This window comes from Equus caballus, chromosome 28 (genome assembly GCF_041296265.1).
Source record: "Equus caballus isolate H_3958 breed thoroughbred chromosome 28, TB-T2T, whole genome shotgun sequence".
In the NCBI taxonomy this organism is placed as follows: domain Eukaryota; kingdom Metazoa; phylum Chordata; class Mammalia; order Perissodactyla; family Equidae; genus Equus; species Equus caballus.
The window spans coordinates 5,252,967-5,276,174 of record NC_091711.1 but is presented as its reverse complement, the minus strand read 5'-3'; positions in this window follow the sequence as shown (position 1 = coordinate 5,276,174).

Genomic DNA, 23,208 nt, shown 5'->3' with positions numbered 1-23,208 from the left:
TTGCACTTTCAATGGCATTGTCCTGGAATATTGATGCAGTGCCAATGCAGTGTATGCAGTCAAACTTCAATGAGTGCAGTGCACCTTCAGTGTCACTTCAGCGGCATGCAGGTCAGCTACAGTGGTTGCAGAGCCCCTTGACCTGTCTCTGAATGTGCATACAGTGCCAATTCAGTGTCTTCAGTGTGAACCAAGGGGGTGCAGTATGTTGTGAAGTATGATTCAGTGCCCAGGAAGGACGATGAAGTGATCCTGCAGTCATTGCAGTGCACCTGCAGTGCCACTTCAGCTGGATGCAGTGATCCTGCAGTGGTGGCAGTGCCCCCTGTAGTTTAAGTGAATGTGGATGCAGTGCTCATGCAGTGGATGCTGTTTCCCTCAAAGTGGATGGCTTATGTTGTGATGGAGGATCCAGTGATCATGAAGGAGTATGCAGTGAGCTCGCAGTGATTGCAGTATGCCTTCATTGCCACTTCAGCTGGATGCATTGTCCCTGCAGTGGTTGCAATGTCCCCTGCATTGTCTGGAATGTGGATGCAATGCTCATGCAGTGGATGCAGTGTACCACAATGTGGAGGCATTGTGGTGTATTGCAGTATACAGTGCTGATGAAGGTGAATGCAGTGATCCTGCAGTGATGTCAGTGTGCCTGCTCTGCCACTTCAGCTGGATTACTCCACTGGTTGCAGTGTCCAGGAATGTGGATGCAGTGCAAAGGCCCTGGCAGTGGATGCAGTGTACCACAAGGTGCATGAAGTATGTTGTGACAGAGCATGCAGTGCCCAGGTAGGTGGATGCAGTGATCCTGCAGTGATTGCAGTACGCCTGCATTTCCACATCAGCTGGACTCAATGTCCCTGCAAGGGTTCCAGTGCCGCCTTCTATGATCCTGAAGGTGAATGTAGAGCCCATGCAGTGGATGCAGTGTACCTAAAAGCTTTATTCAATATGTTGTGACGGAGGATGCTGTTCCCACTAATTGAATACAGTGAGCCAGCAATCATTGCAATATGCCTTCTCTGCCACTTCAATGGGATGCAGTCTCCCTGCAATGGTTACAGTGCCCCTGCAGTTTACCTGTATGTGGATGCAGTCCTCATGCAGTGGATGCAGTGTCCCTCAAGGTGAATGCCTTTTCTTGCGATGGAGGATCCAGTGATCATGAAGAAGGATGCAGTGATCCTGTAGTCATTGCAGTTCACCTGCAATGCCATTTCAGCTGGCTGCAGTGTCCGTGCAGTGGTTGCAGTGCCCCGTTCTGTGTCCATGAATGTGGATGAGGTGCCCATGCAGTGGATGCAGAGTACCAAAATTTGGTTGCTGTATGTTGTTACAGAGGACGCAGAGCCCACGAGTTGATGCAGTGAGCTGGAAGTCATTGCAATACGCCATAAATGCCAATCCAGCTGGCTGCATTATCCCTGCAGGGGTTGCAATGATCAAGAATTTCCTGTAATGTGGATGCAGTGCTCATGCAGTGGATGCAATGTCAAAAAATTGGAGGCATTGTGGTGTGTTGTAGTATGTAGTGCTGATGAATGTGAATGCTGTGATCCTGCAGTGATGGCAGTGCACCTGCAGTGCCACTTCAGCTGGATGCAGTGTTGCTGCAGTGGTTGCAGTGCTGCTTGCATTGTCCAGGAATGTGGATGCAGTGCCCAGACAGTGGATGCAGTGTCCCACAAGGTGGAGGGAGTATGTTATGACGGATGATGCAGTTCTCATGAAGGTGGATGCAGTGTCTCTGCAGTGCTTGCAGTGCTCCCCGCATTGTCCGGGAATGTGGATGCAGTAGTCATGCAGTAGATGCAGTGTCCCAAAAGGTGGATGCAGTATGTTGTGATGGAGGATGAAGGGCCCATGAAGGTGGATGCAGTGATGTTGCAGTGGTTGCACTGCCCCCTACAGTTCCCTGAATGTGGATGTCGTGCCCATGCAGTAGTTGCATTGTCCCACAAGGTGGATGTCGTATGTTGTGATGGAAGATGCAGTGCCCACAAAGGTGGATGCAGTGAGCTTGTGCTGAATGCAGTGCACCTGCAGTACGACTTCAGCTGTATGCAGTGTCCCTGCAGTGGTTGCAGTGCATGCTGCATTGTCCGAGAACATGGATGCAGTGCCCACTCATTGTATACAGTGTCCCACAATGTTCATGCAATGTGTTGTGATGGAGGATGCAGTCCCCATGAAGGTGGATGCAGTGATCCGGCAGTGTTTGCAGTGCACCCTGCTGTGTGCCTGAATGTGGATGCTGTGAACATGCAGTGGATGCAGTGATCCTGCAGTGATTGAAGTGCACCTGCATTTCCACATCAGCTGGAAGCAGTGTCCCTGCAGGGGTTGCAGTGCCACCTTCTGTGTCCCTGAAGGTGAATGCAGTGCCCATGCAGTGTATGCAGTGTACCTAAAGGTTTATGCAGAATGTTGTGACGGAGGATGCACTGTCCATTTAGGGGGATTCAGTGTCCCTGCAGTGGTTGCAGTGTCCCCACCATCGTCTGAGAACGTGGATGGAGAGCCCAGGCATTGGATGCAGTGCCCCACAAGGTGCGTGCAGTATGTTGTGATGGAAGATGCAGTCCCCATGAAGGTGGATGCAGTGTCCCTGCAGTGCTTGCAGTGACAGTGGCATTGTCCTGGAATATTGAAGCAGTGCCAATGCAGTGAATCTTCTATGTTTGCAGTGTGCATGCACTGCCACTTCAGCTGGATGCAGTGTAGCTGCAGTGGTTGCAGAATCCCCTGCCACGTCCATGAATTTGGAAGTTGTGCCCGTGCAGTGTTACTCAAGGTGGATGCAGTATGTTGTGAAGCAGGATTCAGTGCCCATGAAGGACGATGCAGTGATACTGCAGTCATTGCAGTGTACCTGCTGTGCCACTTCATCTGGATGCAGTGTCCCTGCAGTGGTTGCAGGGCACTCTGCTGTGTTCCTGAATGTGGATGCTGTGAACATGATGTGGATGCAGTGATCCTGCAGTGATTGCATTGCGCCTGCATTTACTAATCAGCTGGAAGCGGTGTTGTGCAGTGGTTGCAGTGCCGCTTTCTGTGTCCCGGAACGTGGGTGCAGTCCCCATGAAGTGTATGCAGTGTCCCACAATGTGCATGCAGTATGTTGTGACGGAGGATTCAGTGCCCATGAAGGTGGATTAAGTGATCCTGCAGTGGTTGCAGTGCCCCCTGCATTGTCCAGGAATGTGGATGCAGTGCAAAGGCAGTGGATGCAGTGTCCCACATGGTGGATGCAGTATGTTATGACGGTATATGCAGATCTCATGTAGGTAGATGCAGTGTCCCTGCAGTGTTTGAAGAGCCTGCATTGTCTGGGAATGTAGATGCAGTAGTCATGCAGTGGATGCAGTGTCCCACAAGGTGGATGCAGTATGTTGTGATGGACGATGCAGAGCCTTTGAAGGTGGATGCAGTGATGCTGCAGTGGTTGCAGTGCCCCTACAGTACCCTGAATGTGGATGCAGTGCCCATGCATTTGTTGCAGTCTCCCACAAGGGGGATGTCTTATGTTGTGATGGAAGATGCAGTGCCCACGAATGTGGATGCAGTGAGCCTGTATTGAATGCAGTGCACCTGCAGTGCGTCTTCAGCCGTATGCAGTGTCCCTGCAGTGCTTGCAGTGCCCACTGCATTGTCCGAGGACGTGGATGCAGTGCCCAGGCATTGGATGCAGTGTCCCACAAGGTGCATGCAGCATGTTGTGACAAATGATGCAGTGCCCATGAGGGTGGATGCAGTAATCTGGCAGATGTTGCAGTGTTGCCTTCTGTGTCTTTCAATGTGAATGCAGTGCCCATCCTGTGGATGCAGTGTCCCTAAAGTTTTATGCAGTATGTTGTGAATGGAGGATGCAGTGCCCATGAAGGTGGACGCAGTGATCCTTCAGTGGTTGCAGTGCCCCCTGCAGTTTACCTGAATGTGGATGCAGTGCTCATGCAGTGGATGCAGTGTCCCACAAGGTGGATGCCTTATGTTGTAATGGAGGATTCAGTGTTTACGAAGGAGGATGCGGTGATCCTGCAGTCACTGCAGTGGACTTGCAGTGCCACTTCAGCTGGCTACTGTGTCCCTGCACTGGTTGCAGTGCCCTGTTCTGGGTCCATGCATGTGGATGCAGTGCCCAGGCAGTGTATGCAGACTACCAAAAGTTGGTTGCCGTATATTGTGACGGAGGATGCAGTGCCACGAGGTGGATGCAGTGAGCCAGCATTGATTGCAGTACACCTTCAGTGCCAGTTAGCTGGATGCAGTGTCCCTACCGTGGGTGCAATGCCCCCTGCATTGTCCTTGGATGTGGATGCAGTGCTCATGCAGTGGATGCAGTGCCGCCAATGTGGAGGCATTGTGCTGTGTTGTAGTATGCAGTGCCGATGAAGGTGAATGCAGTGATGCTTCAGTGATGGTAGTGCACCTTCAGTGCTACTTCAGCTGGATGCAGTGTTGTTGCAGTAGTTGCAGTGACCCCTGCCTTGTCTGACAATGTGGATGCAGTTCCCAGGCAGTGGATGCAGTGTCCCAGTAGGTGGCTGCAGTAAATTATGACGGATGATGCAGTGCTCAGGAAGGTGGACTCAGTGTCCCTGCAGTGCTTGCAGTGCCACCCGCCTTGTCCGGCAATGTGGATGTAGTAGTCATGCAGTGGATGCAGTGTCCCACAAGGTGGATGCAGTATGCTGTGATGGAGGATGCAGGGCACATATTTTTTGATGCAGTGATGCTGCAGTGATTGCAGTACCCCAAACAGTTCCATGAATGCGGATGCAGTGCCCATGCAGTACTTGCAGTCTCCCACAAGGGGGATGTCTTATGTTGTGATGGAAGATGCAGTGCCCACGAAGGTGGATGCTGTGAGACTGTGCTGCATGCAGTGCACCTGCAGTACGACATCAGCTGTATGCAGTGTCCCTGCAGTGGTTGCAGAGCCAACTCCAGTGTTCCTGAACGTGGATGCAGTGCCCATGCGTGGATGCAGTCTCACACAAGGTGCATGCAGTATGTTGTGATGGTTGATGCAGTGCCCATGAAGGTGGATGCAGTGATCTGGCACTGGTTGCAGTGCACCCTGCAGTGTCCCTGAATGTGGATGCAGTGCCCATGCAGTGCATGCAGTGTCCCACAAGGTGGATGCGGTATGCTGTGACGGAGGATGCAGTGACCGTGAAGGTGTATGCAGTGAGCCGGAATTGATGGCATTGCACTTGCAGTGCCACTTCAGCTGGATGCAGTGTTGCTGCAGTGGTTGCAGAGCCAACTGCCGTGTCCCTGAACGTGGATGCAGTCCCAATTCAGTGGATGAAGTGTCCCACAATGTGCATGCAGTATCTTGTGACGGAGGATGCAGTGCCCATGAGGGGAGATGCAGTGTCCTTCCAGTGGTGGCAGTGCCCAGGGCATTTTCCTGAAATGTCGATGCAGTGCCTATGCAGTGGATGCAGTGAATCTTCAGTGATTGCAGTGCGCCTTCAGTGCCACTTCAGCTGGATGCAGTGTAGCTGCAGTGGTTGCAGAGGCCACTGCCATGTCCCTGAATGTGGATGCAGTGCCCATGCAGTGTCTGCAGTTTGACTCAAGGTGGATGCAGTATGATGTGAAGCAGGATTCAGATCCCATGAAGGACGAAGCAGTGATCCTGCAGTCATTGCAGTGCAATTGCAGTGAAAATTCATCTGGATACAGTGTCCCTGCATGGGTTGCAGTTCACCCTGCTGTGTCCCTGAATGTGGATTCTGTGAACATGCAATGGATGCAGTGATCCTGCAGTGATTGCAGTGTGCTCGCATTTCCTCATCAGCTGGAAGCAGTCTTGCTGCAGTGGTTGCAGTGCCGCCTTCTGTGTCCCTGAAGGTGAATGCAGTGCCCAAGCAGTGTAGGCAGTGTCCCTAAAGGCTTATGCAGTTAGTTGTGATGGAGGATGCAGCGTGCATGAAGGTGGAGGCAGCGTCCCTGCAGTTGTTGCAAGGCCCTTGGCATTGTGCTGGAATGTGGATCCAGGGCTCATGCAGTGTCTCACAAGGCGGATGCCGTATGTTTTGTCAGAGGATGCAGTTCCCATGAAAGTGTATGCGGTGAACCTGCATTGGTTGCAGTGCCCCCTACATTTTCCCTTAATGTGGATGCAGTGCCCATGCAGTGGATGCAGTCTCCCTCAAGGAGAATGCCTTTTATTGTGATGGACAATCCAGTGATCATGAAGGAGGATGCAGTGATCCTGCAGTCATTGCAGTGAACTTGAAGTGCCACTTCAGCTGGCTACAGTGTCCCTGCAGTGGTTGCAGTTCCCCGTCATGCGTCGCTGAATGTGGATGCAGTGACCGTGCAGTGGATGCAGAGTACCAAATGTTGGCTGCCGTATGTTGTGACAGAAGATGCAGAGCCCTGCAGTTGGAAGCAGTCTGCCGGCAATGATTGGAGTATGCCTTCAGTGCCACTTCAGCTGGATGCAGTGTTGCTGCAGTGGTTGCAGACACAACAGCAGTGTCCCTGAACGTGGATGCAGTCCACATGCAGTGGATGCAGTGTCCCAAAATGTGCATGAAGTACGTTGTGACAGAGGATTCAGTGCCAATGAAGGCGGATGCAGTGATTCTTCAGTGGTTGCAGTGCCCCCTGCAGTTTACCTGAATGTGTATGCAGTGCTCATGCATTGGAGGCAGTGTCCCTCAACGTGGATGCCTTATGATGTGTTGGAGGATTCAGTGATCATGAAGGAGGATGCAGTGATGCTGCAGTCATTGCAGTGAACTTGCAGTGCCTCTTCGGATGGCTGCAGTGTCCCTGAAGTGGTTGCAGTGCCCCATGCATTTTCTTGGAATGTGAATGCAGTGCTCATGCAGTAGATGCAGTGCCCCAAAATTTGCAGACATTATGGTGTGTTGTAGTATGCAGAGCCAATGAAGGTGAATGCAGTGATACTGCAGTGATGGCAGTGCGCCTGCAGTGCCACTTCAGCTCGATGCAGTGTAGCTGCAGTGGTTGCAGTGCCCCCTGCATTGTCCGGGAATGTGGATGCAGTGCCCAGGCAGTGGATGCAGTGTCCTACAAGGTGGATGCCTTATGATGTGTTGGAGAATTCAGTGTTCATGAAGAAGGATGCAGTGATTCTGCTGTCATTGCAGTGAACTTGCAGTGCCACTCCAGCTGGCTGCAGTGTCCCTGCAGTGGTTGCAGAGCCCCATCCTGTGTCCCTGAGTGTGGATGCAGTGACCGTGCAGTGGATGCAGAGTACCAAATGTTGGCTGCCATATGTTGTGACAGAAGATGCAGACCCCTGGAGTTGGATGCAGTCAGCCGGCATTTATTGGAGTACGCCTTCAGTACCACTTCAACTGGAGGCAGTGTTGCTGCAGTGGTTGCAGTGCCACTTGCATTGTCCAGGAATGTGGATGCAGTGCCCATGCAGTGGATGCAGTGTTCCACAAGGTGGATGTAGTATGTTATGACGGATGATGCAGTTCTCATGAAGGTGGATGCAGTGTGCCTGCAATGCTTGCCGTGCCCCCCGCATTGTCCAGGAATGTGGATTCAGTAGTCATGCAGTGGATGCAGTGTCCCAAAAGGTGGATGCAGTATGTTGTGATGGAGAATACAGGGCCCAAGATGGTGGATGCAGTGATGCTGCAGTGGTTGCTGTGCACCCTGCTGTGTCCCTGAATGTGAATGCTGTGTACATGCAGTGGATGCAGTGATCCTGCAGTGATTGCAGTGTGCCTGCATTTCCACATCAGCTGGAAGCAGTGTCCCTGCAGGGGTTGCAGTGCCACCTTCTGTGTCCCTGAAGGTGAATACAGTGCCCATGCAGTGTATGCAGTGTACCTAAAGGTTTATGCAGAATGTTGTGACAGAGGATGCAGTGTCCATGAAGGTGGATGCTGTGTCCCTGTTGTGGTTGCAGTGCCCCCACCATCATCTGAGAACGTGGATGCAGAGCCCAGGCATTGGATGCAGTGTCCCACAAGGTGCATGGAGAATGTTGTGACGGAAGATGCAGTCCCCATGAAGGTGGATGCAGTGTCCCTGCAGTGCTTGCAGTGACAATGGCATTGTCCTGGAATATTGATGCAGTGCCAATGCAGTGTATGCATTGAAACTTCAATGTTTGCAGTGTACCTTCACTACCACTTCAGCTGGATGCAGTGGAGCTGCAGTGGTTTCAGTGCCCCTTGCTATTTCTCTGAATGTGGATGCTGTGCCCATGCAGTGTCTGCAGTATGAACCAAGGTGGATGAAGTATGTTGTGAAGTAGGATTCAGTGCCCGTGAATGACCATGCAGTGATCCTGCAGTCATTGCTGTACACCTGAAGTGCCACTTCATCTGGATGCACTGTCCCAGCAGTGGTTGCATTGCTCACTGCCTTGTCCCTATATGTGGATGGAGTGTCCATGCAGTGGATGCAGTGTCCCAGAAGGTGCATGCATTATTTTATGATGGAGGATGCAGTGCCCATGAAGCTGGATGCAGTAATCCTGCAGTGGTTGCAGTGCACCCTGCTGTGTCCCTGAATTTGGATTCTGTGAACATGCAGTGGATGCCATGTCCCACAAGTTGGATGCAGTATGTTGTGATGGAGGATGCAGGGTCCATGAAGGTGGATGCATGGTGCTGCAGTGGTTGCAGATCCCCCTGCCATGTTCCTGAATGTGGATGCACTGCCCATGCAGTGTCTGCAGTGTAACCCAAGGTGGATGCAGTAAGATGTGAAGTAGGATGCAGTGCCCATGAAGCACAATGCAGTTATCCTGCAGGGTTGCAGTGCACCTGCAATGCCTCTTGATTGGATGCAGTGTCCCTGAAGTGGTTGAAGTGCCCCCTGCATTGTCCCTGAATGTGGATTCAGTGCCCATGCAGTGGATCCAGTTTCCAACACGGTGCATGCAGTACATTGTGATGGGTAATGCAGTGCCCATGAGTGTGAATTCTGTGATCTTGCCGTGCTTGCAGTGCACACTGCTGTGTCCCTGAAGGTGGATGCTGTGAACATTCAGTTGATGCAGTGATCCTGCCTTTCATGCAGTGTCTCACAAGGCGGATGCTGTATGTCTTGTCAGAGGATGCAGTGCCCATGAAGGTGGATGTGGTGAAACCACAGTGCTTGCCGTGCCCCCTGCATTGTCCCGGAATTTGGGCACAGTAGTCTCGCAGTGTATGCCGTGTCCCACAAGGTGGATGCAGTATGTTGTGATGGAGGATACAGGGCCCATGAACGTGGATGCAGTGATGGTGCGGTGGTTGCAGTGCCTCCTACAGTTCCCTGAATATGGATGCAGTGCCCATGCAGTAGTTGCAGTGTCCCACAACTTGGATGTCGTATGTTGTGATGGAAGATGCAGTGCCCATGAAGGTGGATGCAGTGAGCCTGTGCTGAATGCAGTGCGCCTGCAGTGCGAATTCAGCTGACTGCAATGTCCCTGCAGTGGTTTCACTGCCCACTGCATTGTCCGAGGACATGAATGCAGTGTCCAGGCATTGGATGCATTGTCCCTCAATGTGCATTCAGTATTTTGCGACTGAGGAAGCAGTGCCAATGAAGGTGGATGCAGTGATCTGGCAGTGGTTTCATTGCACTGTGCTGTGTCCCTGAATGTGGATGCAGTGGTCATGCCGTTGATGCAGTGTCTCAAAGGCGAGCAGTATGTTTTGTCGGAGGATGCAGTGCCCATGAACATGGATGCGGTGAACCTGCAGTGGTTGCAGTGTCCCCTACAGTTTGCCTGAATGTGGATGCAGTGCCAATGCAGTGGACAAAGTGATCCAGCAGTGGTTGCAGTGCACCCTGCTGTGTCCCTGAATGAATATGCTGTGAACATGCAGTGGATTCAGTGATGCTGCAGTGTTTGCAGTGCGCCTGCATTTCAACATCAGCTGGAAGGAGTGTCCCTGCAGGGGTTTCACTGCCACCTTCTGATTCACTGCAGGTGAATGCAGTGCCCATTCAGTGAATGCAGTGTACCTAAAGGTTAATGCAGTATGTGGTGATGAAGGAGTCAGTGCCCATGAAGTTGGATGCAGTGTCTGGCAGTGCTTGCAGTGTCCTCGGCATTGTACTGGAATGTTGATTCAGTGCCAATACAGTGGATGCAGTGAAATATCAGTGATTGCAGTGCGCCTGCTGTGCCACTTCAGCTGGATGCAGTGTAGCTGCAGTGGTTGCAGAGCCTAGAGCAGTGTCCCTGAACGTGGATGAAAGCCCATGTAGTGGATGCAGTGTTCCACAATGTGCATGCAGTATGTTGTGATGGAGGATGAAGTGCGCATGAAGGTGGATGCTGTGAACCTGCAGTGGTTGCAGTGCCCCCTGCAGTTTACCTGAATATGGATGCTGTGCTCATGTAGTGGATGCAGTGTCCCACAAGATGGATGCCTTATTTTGTGATGGAGGATTCACTGATCATGAAGGAAGATGCAGTGATCCTGCAGTCATTGCAGTGCACCTGCAGTGCCATTTCAGCTTGCTGCAGTGTCCCTGCAGTGGTTGCAGTGCGCCCGGCAGTGTCCTGGAATGTGGATGCAGTGCCAATTCAGTGGATGCATTGAAACATTTGTGGTTGCAGTGTGCCTGCAGTGCCACTTCAGCTGGATGTAGTGTAGCTGCAGTGGTTGCAGAGCCTCCTGCCATGTCCCTGAATATCGATGAAGGGCCCATGTAGTGTCCACAGTGTGACCCAAGGTGGATGCAGTATGTTGTGAAGTAGGATTCAGTGCCCATGAAGGATGATGCAGTGATCCTGCAGTCATTGCAGTGCACCTGCAGTGCCACATCATCTGGATGCAGTGTCCCTGCAGTGGTTGCAGTGCCCCTGCATTGTCCCAGAATGTGGATGCAGGGCCCATGCAGCGGATGTAGTTTCCCACAAGATGGATGCAGTATGTTATGACGGATGATGCAGTTCTCATGAAAGTGGTTGCAGTATGCATGCAGTGCTTGCAGTGCCCCTCGCATTGTCTGGGAGTGTGGATTCAGTAGTCCTGAAGTGGTTGCAGTTGGGTTGCATCCAACAAGGTGGATGCAGTATGTTGTAATGGAGGATGCAGGGCCCATGAAGGTGGATGCAGTGATACGGCAGTGGTAGCAGTGCCCCCTACAGTTCCCTGAATGTGGATGTCGTGCCCGTGCAGTAGTTGCAGTCTCCAACAAGGTGGATGTCTTAGGTTGTGATGGAAGATGCAGTGCCCACGAAGGTGGATGCAGTGAACCAGTGCTGAATGCAGTGCAGCTGTACTGTGACTTCAGCTGGATGCAGTGTCCCCACAGTTTTTGAACTGCTTCCTGCATTGTCCCTAAATGTGGATGCAGTGCCCATGCAGTGGATGCAGTGTCCCACAAGGTGCATGCAGCATGGTGTGACAAATAATGCAGTGCCCATGAGGGTGGATGCAGTGATCCAGCAGAGGTTGCAGTGTTGCCTTCTGTGTCCCTCAATGTGAATGCAGTGCCCATCCTGTGCATGCACTGTACCTAAAGGTTTATGCAGTATGTTGTGATCGAGGATGCAGTGCCCATGAAGGTGGATGCAGTGATCCTTCAGTGGTTGCAGAGTCCCCTGCATTGTCCGAGATGGTGGATGCAGTGCCCAGGCAGTGGATGAAGTGTCCCACAAGGTGGCTGTCGTATGTTGTGATGGAAGATACAGTGCAGAAGAAGGTGGATGTGGTGAACCTACAGTCGTTGCAGTGCAACCTACAGTTTCCCTGAATGTGGATGCACTGCTCATGCAGTGTCTGCAGTGTGACCCATGGTGGATGCAGTATGTTGTGAAGTAGGTTTCAGTGCCCATGAAGGAAGATGCAGTGATCCTGCAGTCATTGCAGTGCACCTGCAGTGCCACTTCATCTGGATGCAGTGTCCATGCAGTGGTTGCAGTGCCCCCTGCATTGTCCGGGATTGTGGATGCAGTGTCCATGCAGTGCATGCAGTGTACCTAAAGGTTTATGCAGTATGTTGTGACGGAGGATGCAGTACCCATGAAGGTGGATGCAGTGTCCCTGCAGTGGTTGCAGTGCCACTGGGAGTGTCCTGGAATGTGGATGCAGTGCCATGCAGTGGATGCAGTGAATCTTCAGTCATTGCAGTGCACCTGCATTGCCACTTCAGCTCAACTCAGTGTAGCTGCAGTGGTTGCAAAGCCCCCTGTCATGTCCCTGAATGTGGATGCAGTGCCCATGCAGTGTCTGCAGTGTGACCCAAGGAGAATGAAGTATGTTGTGACGGAGGATGCAGTGCCCATGAAGGTGTATGCAGTGTCCCTGCAGTGGTTGCAGTGCCTCCGGCATTGTCCTGGAATTTGGATGCAGTGGTCTTGCAGTGAATGCAGTGCCTCACAAGGCGGATGCAGTATGTTTTGTTGGACGATCCAGTGCCCATGAAGATGGATGCCGTGAACCAGCAGTGGTTGCAGTGCCCCCTACAGTTTCCCTGAATTTCGATGCAGTGCCCATGCAGTTCATGCAGTGTCACACTATGTGGATGCTGCATGTTGTAACGGAGGATGCAGTGCCCACGAGGGTGGATGAAGTGAGCCTGCAGTGATTGCAGTGCGCCTGCAGTGCCACTTCAGCTGGATGCAGTGTTGCTGCAGTGGTTGCAGAGCCAACTGTAGTGTGCCTGCACGTGGATGCAGTGCGCAGGTAGTGCATGCAGTGTCCCACAATGTGCATGCAGTATGTTCTGATGGAGGATGCAGTGCCCATGAAGGTGGATGCAGTGCTCATGCAGTGGATGCAGTTTCCCTCAAGGTGGATGCCTTATGTTGTGATGGACGATTCAGTGATCATGAGGGAGGATGCAGTGATCCTGCAGTCATTGCAGTACACCTGCAGTGCCACTTCCGCTGGCTGCAGTGTCCGTGCAGTGGTTGCAGTGTCCTGTTCTATGTCCCTGAATGTGGATGCAGCACCCACGCAGTGGATACAGAGTACCAAAAGTGGTTGTCCTATATTGTGACAGATGTTGCAGTGCCCACGAGTTGGATGTGTGAGCTGACTGTGATTGTAGTACGCCTTCTGTGCCAGATCCGCTGGATGCAGTGTCCCTACGGTGGTTTCAATGCCCCCTGCATTGTCCTGGAATGTGGATCCAGTGCTCATGCAGTGGATCCGGTGTCTCACAATGTGGAGGCATTGTGGTGTGCTGTAGTATGCAGTGCCAATGAAGGTGAATGCAGTGATCCTGCAGTAATGGCAGTGCACCTGCAGTGCCACTTCAGCCGAATGCAATGTTGCTGCAGTGGTTGCAGTGCCCCCTACAGTTTCCATGAATGTGGATGCAGTGCCAAACCAGTGCATTCAGTGTCACACAAGGTGCATGCAGTATGTTTTGCAGTAGGATGACGTGCCTTTGAAGGAGGATGCAGTGATCTTGCAGTGATTACAATGCACCTACAGTGCCACTTCATGTGGATGCAGTCTCCCTTCTGTGGTTGCAGTGCCCCCTGCATTTTCACTGAATGTGGATGAAGTGCCCATGCAGTGGACAGAGTGTCCCACAAGATGGATGCAATATGTGGTGACAGAGGATTCATTGCACAGGAGGGTGGATGCAGTGATGCTGCAGTGGTAGCAGTGCAACCTGCGGTGTCCCTGAATTTGGATGCAGTGCTCATGCAGGTGATGCAGTGTCCCAAATGGTGGATACAGTGCCCATGAATGTGGATGAAGTGATTCTGCAATGATTGCAGTGCAGCTGCAGTGTCAATTCATCTGGATTCAGTGGCCCTGCAGTGGTAGCAGTGCCCCTGCATTGGCCCTGAATGCTGATGCAGTGCCCATGCAGAGGATGCAGAATCTCAAAAGGTGGATGCAGAATGTTGTGATGGAGGATGCAGTGCCCATGTTTGTGGAGTCACTGATCCTGCAGTGATTGCAGTGCACCTGCTGTGCCTCTTCAGCTGGATGCAGTGTCCCTGCAGTGGTTGCATTGCCCACTGCACTGTGCCTGAATATGGATGCAGTGTCCATTCAATGGTTGCACTGTCACTGAAGGTAGATGAAGTGTGTTGTGACGGAGGATGCAGTGCCCATGAAAGTGCATGCAGTGATCCTGCAGTCATTGCAGTTCCCCCTGCAGTGTCCCTGAATTAGAATGTCATGCCCTTACAGTGGATGCAGTGTCCCACATGGTTGAGGCAGGCTGTTGTGTTGTAGTAATCAGTGCCCATGAGGTGGAAGCAGTGATCATGCAGTGATGTCAGTGTGCATGCAGTGTCACTTAACCTGGTTACAGTGTTGCTTGAGTGGTTGCACTATCCCAAGCATTGTCTGGGCATGTGGATGCCGTGCCCAGGCAGTGGATGCAGTGTCCACAATGTGGATGCAGTATGTTGTGAGAGAGAATGCAGTGTCCATGAAGGTGGAAGAAGTGATCCTGCAGTGGTTGCAGTGCACCCTGCAGTGTCACTGAATTTGGATGCAGTGAACATGCAGTGGATGCAGAGAACATTCAGTGATTGCAGTGCACCTGCAGTGCCACTTCAGCTTGATGCAGTGTTGCTGCAGTGGTTGCAGAGCCCACTGCAGTGTCTCTGAATGTGGATGCAGGGCCCATGCAGCCTCTGCAGTGTTACCCAAGGTGGATGCAGTATGTTGTGAATTAGGATGCTGGACCTATGAAGGAGGATGCAGTGATCCTGCATTCATTGCAGTGCACCTGCAGTGTGAATTCATCTGGATGCAATGTCCCTGAATGTGGATTCAGTGCTCATGCAGTGACGACATATGTTGTAATGGAGGATGCAGTGCCCATGTAGGCAGATGCTGTGATCCTGCAGTGATTGCAGTGTTCCTGCAGTGCCACTTCAGCTAGATCCGGAGTGCCTGCAGGGGTTGCAGTGCCTGTTGCAATGTCCCTGAAAATGGTTGCAGTGCACATGCAATGGCTGCAGTGTCACTGAAGGTAGATGCAGTATGTCGTGTTGGAGGAAGCATTGGCCATGAAGGTGGATGCAGTGATCCTGCAGTGGTTGAAGTGACCCCTATAGTGAACCTGAATGAGAATGCCTTCCCCTTGCCGTGGATTCAGTGCCCCACAGGTGGATGCAGTATGTTATGACAGATGATGCATTGCCCATGAAGGTGTATGCAGTGTTCCTGCACTGGTTGTTGTGCCCCCTTCTGTGTCCCTGATTGTGGATGCAGTGCCCATGCAGTGGATGTAGTGCCCCACAAGTTGGATGCAGTATGTTATGACGGATGATGCATTACCCATGAAGTATGATGCAGTGATTCTGCAGTGACTGTGGTGCACCTGCAGTGCCACTTCAGCTGGCTGCAGTGTACCTGCAGTGGATGAAGTGTTTCCTTCTGTATCTCAGAATATGAATGCAGTGCCCATGCATTGTATGCAGAGTACCAAAAGATGGATCTGATATGTTGTGAGAGAGGATGCAGTGCCCATGACTGTGGATGCAGTGATCCTGCAGTGGTTAGAGTGCGCAGGCAGTGCCACTTCAGCTGGATTCAGTGTCCCTGCATTTGCTGAAGTGCAATGTGCACTGTCCCTGAATTTGGATGCAGTGTTCATGCAGTGATGAAGTATGTTGTGATGGAGGATGCAGTGCCCGTGAAATCAGATGCAGTGATCCTGCAGTGATTGCAGTGCGCCTGCAGTGCCACTTCAGCTGCAAAAGTGTGCCTGCAGTGTTTGCAGTGATGCCTGCATTCTCCAGCAATGTGGATGCAGTACCCAAACAGTGGATGCAATCTCCCACAAGGCAGATGCAGTATGTTTTAATGGAGGATGCAGTGCCCATGAAGGTGGATGCAGTGATCCTGCTGTTGTTGCATTGCCCTCTTCGGGTTCCCTGAATGAGAGTGCTGTGCGCTTGCAGTGGATTCAGTGCCCCACAAAGTGGATGCAGTATGTTATGATGGATGATGCATGGCCCATGAAGGAGGATGCAGTGATTCTGCAGTGATTGAAGTGCACCTGCATTGCCACTTCATCTGGCTGCAGTGTGCCTGTAGTGGGTGCAGTGCCCCCTTCAGGTTCCCTGAATGTGGATGCAGTGCCCATGAGGTGCATGCTGTGTCACACAAGGTGGATGCAGTATGTTGTGAAGGAAGATGCAGTGCCCACGACTGTGAATGCAGTGTGACTGCAGTGATTGCAGTGCGCCTGCAGTGCCACTTCAACTGTATAAGGATTCCCATCAGTGGTTGCATTGCTGCCTGCATTGTCAGGGAATGCGGATGCAGTGCCCAGGCAGTGGATGCAGTGTCACACAAGTTGGATGCAGTATGTTGTGCATAGGATTCAGTGCCAATGAAGGTGGATGCAGTGATCCTGCAGTTGTTTCCCTACACACTGTAGTGTCCCTGAATGTGGATGCAGTGAACATGAAGGGGATGCTGTGAACATTCAGTGATTGCGGTGCACCTGCAGTGCCACTTCAGCTGCATACAGTGTACCTGCAGTGTTTGCAGTGATGCCTGCATTGTCCGGGACTGTGGATGCAGTGCCCACACAGTGTAGGCAGTGTCACACAAGTTGGATGCAGTATGTTGTGACAGAGGATGCAGTGCCCATGAAGGTGGATGCAGTGTTCCTGAAGTGGTTTCTGTGCACACTGTAGTGTGCCTGAATTTGGATGCAGTGACTATGAAGTGGATGCAGTGAAAATTCAGTGATTGCAGTGCACCTGCAGCGCCACTTCAGCTCCATACAGTGTGCCTGCAGTGGTTGCAGTGCTGCCTGCATTGTCTGTGAATGCGGATGCAGTGCCCAGGCAGTGTATGCAGTGTCACACAAGTTGGAAGCAGTATGCTGTGACAGAGGATGCAGTGCCCATGAAGGTGTATGCAGTGATCCTGCAGTGGTTTCCGTGCAGACTGCAGTGTCCCTGAATGTGGATGCTGTGAACAAGCAGTGGATGCACTGAAAGTTCAGTGATTGCAGTTCACCTGCATTGCCACTTCAGCTGAATGCAGTGTTGCTGCAGTAGTTGCAGAGCCCACTGCAGTATCTCTTAAAGTGGATGCAGGGCCCATGCAGCCTCTGCAGTGTGAGCCAAGGTGGATGCAGTATGTTGTGAAGTAGGATGCAGTACCCATGAAGGAGGATGCAGTGATCTTGCATTCATTGCAGTGAACCTGCAGTGTGAATTCATCTGGATGCAGTTTCCCTGAATGTGGATTCAGTGCTCATGCAGTGATGATGTATGTTGTCAGGGAGGATGCAGTGCCCATGAAGGCAGATACAGTGATACGGCAGTGATTGCAGTGCATCTGCAGTGCCACTTCATTTGGATCCAGTGTTACTGCAGGGGTTGCAGTGCCTGTTGCACTGCCCATGGACGTGGATGCAGTGCCCATGTAATGGCTGCAGTTTCACAGAACTTAGATGCAGTATGCTGTGTTGGAGGAAGCAGAGGCCATGAAGGTGGATGCAGCGATACTACAGTGGTTGTAGTGCCCCCTGCAGGGTCCCTCAATGAGAATGACGTGCCCTTGCAGTGGATTCAGTGCCCCACAAGGCGTATGCAGTATGATATCACGTATGATGCATTGCCCATGAAGGAGCATCCAGTGTTTCTGCACTGGTTTTCGTGCCACTTCTGTGTCCCTGATTGTGGATGCAGTGCCCATGCAGTGGATGCAGTGTCCCAAAAGAGAGATGCAGTATGTTGTAATGGAGGATGCAGTGCCCAAGAAGGTGGATGAGGTGATACTGCCGTTGTTGCAGTGCACCCTTCAGGTTTCCTTTATGTGGATGCAGTGCCCATGCAGTGGATGCAGGGCCGCACAAGGTGGATGCAGCATGTTGTGACGGAAGATGCAGTGCCCACGACTGTGAATGCAGTGAGACTGCAATGATTTCACTGTGCCTGCAGTGCCACTTCAACAGTATACAGTGTCACTGCAGTGGCTGTAGTGCTGCCTTCATTTTCCGGGAATGCGGATGCAGTGCCCAGGCAGTGGATGCAGTGTCACACAAGTTGGATGCAGTATGTTGTGACAGAGGATGCAGTGCCCATGAAGATGAATGCAGTGATCCTGCAGTGGTTTCCGTGCACACTGCAGTGTCCCTGAATGTGGATACAGTGAACAAGCAGTGGATGCACTGAACATTCAGTGATTGCAGTGCACCTGCAGTGCCACTGCAGCTGGATGCAGTGTTGCTGAAGGGGTTGCAGAGTCCACTGCATTGTCTCTGAATGTGGATGCAGGGCACATGGAGCCTCTGCAGTGTGACCCAAGGTGGATGCAGTATGTTGTGAAGTAGGATGCAGAACCCATGAAGGAGGTTGCAGTGATCCTGCATTCATTGCAGTGCACCTGCAATGTCAATTCATCTGGATGCAGTGTCCCTGAATGTAGATTGGTTGCTCATGCACTGATAATGTATGTTGTCATGGAGGATGCAGTGCCCATGACGGCACATGCTGTGATCCTGCAGTGATTGCAGTGCATCTGGAGTGCCACTTCTGGTGTATCGAGTGTCCCTACAGTGGTTGCAGCGCCTGTTGCACTGTCCCTGAACGTGGATGCAGTGCCCATGCAATCGCTGCAGTGTCACTGAAGGTAGATACAGTATATTGTGTTGGAGAAAGCAGTGGCCCTGAAGGTGGATGCAATGATCCTGCCGTGGTAGCAGTGCCCCCTGCAGGGTCCCAGAATGATACTGCCATGCCTTTGCTGTGGATTCAGTGCCCAAAAAGGTGGATGCAGTATGTTATGACGGATGATGCATTGCTCAAGGAGGAGGATGCAGTGTTTCTGCAGTGATTGCAGTGCACCTGCAGTGCCACTTCAGCTGGCTGCAGTGTGCCTGCTGTGGTTGCAGTGCCCCCTTCTGTGTCTCTGAATACGAATGCAGTGCCCATGCAGTGGATGCAGAGCACCAAAAGATGGATGTGGTATGTTGTGATAGAGGATGCAGTGCCCATGAATGTGGATGCAGTCATCCTGCAGTGGTTGAAGTGCGCATTCAGTGCCACTTCAGCTGGATGCAGTGTCCCTGCAGTCACTGCAGGGCAACGTGCACTGTCCCTGAATTTGGATGCAGTGCTCATGCAGTGGTAATGTATGTTGTGAGGAAGGATGCAGTGCCCATGAAGGCTGATGCAGTGATCCTGCAGTGATTTCAGTGCGCCTGCAGTGCCACTTCAGCCGGGTCCAGAGTCCCTGCAGTGTTGCAGTGCCCATTGCCCTGTCCCTGAACGTGGCTGCAGTGCCTATGCATGGGCTGCAGTGTAACTGAAAGTAGATGCACTATGTTTCGATGGAGGATGCAGTGCCCATGAAGGTGGATGCAGTGATCCTGCAGTGGTTGTAGTGCCCCATGCAGGGTCCCTGAATGAGAATGCCGTGCCCTTGAAGTGGATTCAGTGCCCAACAATGTGGGTGCAGTATGTTATGACGCATGATGCATTGACCATGAAGGGGTATGCAGTGTTCGTTCTCTGGTTGTCGTGCCCCCTTCTGTGTCCCTGATTGTGGATGCAGTGCTCATACAGTGGAAGCAGTGGCCCACAAGATGGATGACTTATGTTGTTATGGAGGATTGAGTGATCAGGAAGGAGGATGCAGTGATCCTGCAGTCATTGCAGTGCACCAGCAGTGCCACATCAGGTGGCTGCAGTGTCCCTGCTGTAGTTGCAGTGCCCAGTACTTTGTCCCTGAATGTGGATGCAGTGCCCATGCAGTAGTTCAGTGTCCCACAAGGTGGATGTCGTATGTTGTGATGGAAGATGCAGTGCCCACGAAGGTGGATGCAGTGAGACTGTGCTGAATGCTGTGCACCTGCAGTGTGACTTCCTCTGTATGCAGTGTCCCTGTAGTGGTTGCAGTGCCAACTGAATTTTCCAAGATGTGGATACAGTGCCCAGGCAGTGGATGCAGTGTCCCACAAGGTGGATGCAGTATGTTATGACGGATGATGCAGTTCTGATGATGGTGGATGCAGTGTCCCTACAGTGCTTGCAGTGCCCACTGGATTGTCCAGGAATGTGGATGCAGTAGTCATGCAGTGGATGCATTGTCACCCAAGCTGTATGCAGTATGTTGTGATGGAGGATGCAGGGCCCATGAAGGTGGATGCAGTGATGCTGCAGTGATTGCAGGGCCCCTGAAGGTTCCCTGAATGTGCATTCAGTGCCCATGCAGTAATTACAGTGTCCCACTAGGTAGATGTCGTATGTTGTGATGGAAGATGCAGTGCCCATAGAGTTGGATGCATTGAGCCTGTGCTGAATGCAGTATGCCTGGATTGCGACTTCAGATGTATGCAGTGTCCCTGTGATGGTTGAGGTGCCCACTGCATTGTCCGAGAATGTGGATGCAGTGCACAGGCATTTGATGCAGTGTCCCACAAGGTGCAGGCGGTATGTTGTGACGGAGGAGGCAGCGCCCATGAAGTTGGATGCAGTTATCCGGCAGTGGTTGCAGTGCACCCTGCTGTGTCCCTGAATGTGGATGCTGTGAAAATGCAGTGGACGCAGTGATCGTGCATTGATGGCAGTGTGCCTGCATTTACACATCAGCTGGAAGCTGTGTCCCTGCAGGCGTCCAGTGTCACCTTCTGTGTCCCTGAAGGTGAATGCAGTGCCCATGCAGTGTATACAGTGTACCTATAGGTTTATGCAGTAAGTTGAAACGGAGGATGCAGTGCCAATGAAGGTCAATGCAGTGTCCCTGCAGTGGTTGCCGTGCCCCCGGCATTGTCCTGGACTGTGGATGCAGTGGTCAAGCAGTGGAAGCATTTTCTCACAAGGCAGATGTAATATGTTCTGTCGGAGGATGCAGTGCCCATGAAGGTGGAAACAGTGAACCAGCAGTGCTTTCAGTACCCCCTAGAGTTTCCCTGAATGTGGATGCAGTGCCCATGAATTGCATGCACTGTGCCACAAGGTGGATGCAGTATGTTTTGACGGAGGATGCAGTGCCCACGAGGTGGATGCAGTGAGCCTGCAGTGATTGCAGTGCACCTACACAGTCACTTCAGCTGGATGCAGTGTTGCTGCAGTGGTTGCACAGCCAACTGCAGTGTTACAGAACGTGGATGCAGCGCCCATGCAGTGGATGCAGTTTCCCACAATGTGCATGCAGTATGTTGTGATGGAAGATGCAGTGCCCATGAAGGTGGATAAAGTCATCCTGCAGTCGTTGCAGTGTCCCCTGCAGTTTACCTAAATGTGTGTGAAGTCCTCATGCCGTGGATGCAGTGTCCCAAAAGGTGGATGCCTTATGTTGTGATGGAGGACTCAGTGATCCCGAAGGAGGATGCAGTGATCCTGCAGTCACTGCAGTGCACCTGAAGTTCCAATTCAGCTGGCTGCTGTGTCCCTGCAGTGGTTGCAGAGCACCATTCTGTGTCCATTAATGTGGATGCAGTGCCCATGCAGTGGATGCAGTGTCCCACATTGTGCATGCAGTATGCTGTGACGGAGGATGCAGAGCCCATGAAGGTGGATGCTGTGATCCTGCAGTTGTTTCAGTGCCCCCTTCAGGTTCCCTGAATGTGGATGCAGTGCCTCTGCAGTGGATGCAGTGTCCCACAAGGTGGAAGCCTTATGTTGTTATGGAGGATTGAGTGATCATGTAGGATGATGCAGTGATCCTGCAGTCATTGCAGTGCACTGGCAGTGCCACATCAGCTAGCTGCAGTGTTGCTGCAGTGGTTGCTGTGCCCCATACTGTGTCACTGATTGTGGATGCAGTGCCAATGCAGTAGTTGCAGTGTCCCACAAGGTGGATGTCATATGTTGTGATGGAAGATGCAGTGCCCTCGAATGTGGCTGCAGTGAGCCTGTGCTGAATGCTGTGCACCTGCAGTGTGACTTCAAATGTATGCAGTGTCCCTGTAATGGTTGCAGTGCCGACTGCATTGTCCGAGACGTGGATGCCATGCCCAGGCAGTGGATGCAGTGTCCGAAAAGGTGGATGCAGTATGTTATGCTGGATGATGCTGTTCTGATGATGGTGAATGCAGTGTCCCAGCAGTGCTTGCAGTGCCCCCCGCATTGAACAGGAATGTGGATGCAGTAGTCACGCAGTGGATGCAGTGTCCCACAAGCTGGATGCAGTATGTTGTGATGGAGGATGCAGGGCCCATGAAGGTGTATGCAGTGATGCTGCAGTGGTTGCTGTGCCCAATACAGTTCTTCCCTGAATGTGGATGCAGTGCCCATGCAGTAAATGCAGTGTCGCACAAGTTGGATGTCGTATGTTGTGATGGAAGATTCAGTGCCCATAGAGTTGGAGGCAGTGAGCCTGTGCTGAATGCATTGTGCGTGCAGTGTGACTTGAGCTGTATTCAGTGTCCCTGCCAAGGTTGCAGTGCCCACTACATTGTCTGAGAACGTGGATGCAGTGCCCAGGCATTGGAAGCAGTGTCCCACAAGGTGCATGCAGTATGTTGTAATGGAGGATGCAGTGCCCATGAAGTTTGATTCAGTGATCCAGCAGTGGTTGCAGTGCACCCTGCTGTGTGCCTGAATGTGGATACTGTGAAAATGCAGTGGATGCAGTGATCGTGCAGTGATGGCAGTGTGCCTGCATTTACACATCAGCTGGAAGCTGTGTCCCTGCAGGGGTCCAGTGTCGCCTTCTGTTTCCCTGAAGGTGAATGCAGTGCCCATGCAGTGTATGCAGTGTACCTAAAGGTTTATGCAGTATGTTGTAACGGAGGATGCAGTGTCAATGAAGTTCAATGCAGTGTCTCTGCAGTGGTTGCAGTGCCCCTGGCATTGTCCTGGACTGTGGATGCAGTGGTCAAGCAGTGGATGCAGTGTCTCACAAGGCAGATGCAGTATGTTTTGTCAGAGGATGCTGTGCCCATTAACGTGGAAGCAGTGACCAGCAGTGGTTGTAGTTCCCGAAGAGTTACCCTGAATATGGATGCAGTGCCCATGCAGTGCATGCACTGTGCCACAAGGTGGATGCAGTATGTTGTGATTGAGGAGGAAGTGGCCACGAGGTGGATGCAATGAGCATGCAGTGATTGCAGTGCGCCTGCACAGCCACTTCAGCTGGATGCAGTGTTGCTGCAGTGGTTGCACAGCCAACTGCAGTGTCCCTGAAAGTGGATGCAGTTCCCATGCAGTGGATGCAGTGTCCCACAATGTGCATTATGTTGTTATGGAGGATGCAGTGCCCATGAAGGTGGATGCAGTGATCCTGCATTGCTTGCAGTGCCCCCTGCAGTTTACCTAAATGTGCGTGAAGTCCTCATGCCGTGGATGCAGTGTCCCACAATGTGGAT